The following is a 514-nucleotide window of genomic DNA, read 5'->3' on the forward strand; positions in this document are numbered from 1 at the left end:
CTCTTAACATATGATGGTCCTGGGAGTTGGGGAGGAACAATGACAGGTACAGGAAGGGGGTTTTTGCCTAAAGTAAGAATTTTTCTGGCGATTAGGATTGCTCAGTTTTGGAAAAGGCCGCGTGGCAACAGAGTGAGCTCTCCATCCTAAAAGTGTTAAGGAGCAAATGGAGCTGCAAGTAGGTGGCTTAAAATTTCTTCCAACTAAAACTTTATTGACCTGAAAGATAAAACAGTAAGTTCTTGGGTCAGCAAAACGCGTTTATTTCGGAATAGCGAAGAATTGCAATTCAGGACCTGCAAGCTATGGCAAAACCATAGGTAAGCCCTACAAAGGAGAGGACCGTTATTTCGGGAAGAAGGTGGAAGTTGGGAGGGTTGCTTTTAACTGAAAGTTCACTGGAGAAAAGAGTTCAGCGTTCCGAGAGTTTCTCATTGGCCGGGTTTGCTGGGGTTGCTAAGAGATGCGACAAACATCTTTTTCCGGTTGGGGCCTGTGATTGTTACTTCCTTCC

This window comes from Ursus maritimus, unplaced genomic scaffold (assembly GCF_017311325.1).
Source record: "Ursus maritimus isolate PB19 unplaced genomic scaffold, ASM1731132v1 scaffold_3, whole genome shotgun sequence".
In the NCBI taxonomy this organism is placed as follows: Eukaryota; Metazoa; Chordata; class Mammalia; order Carnivora; family Ursidae; genus Ursus; species Ursus maritimus.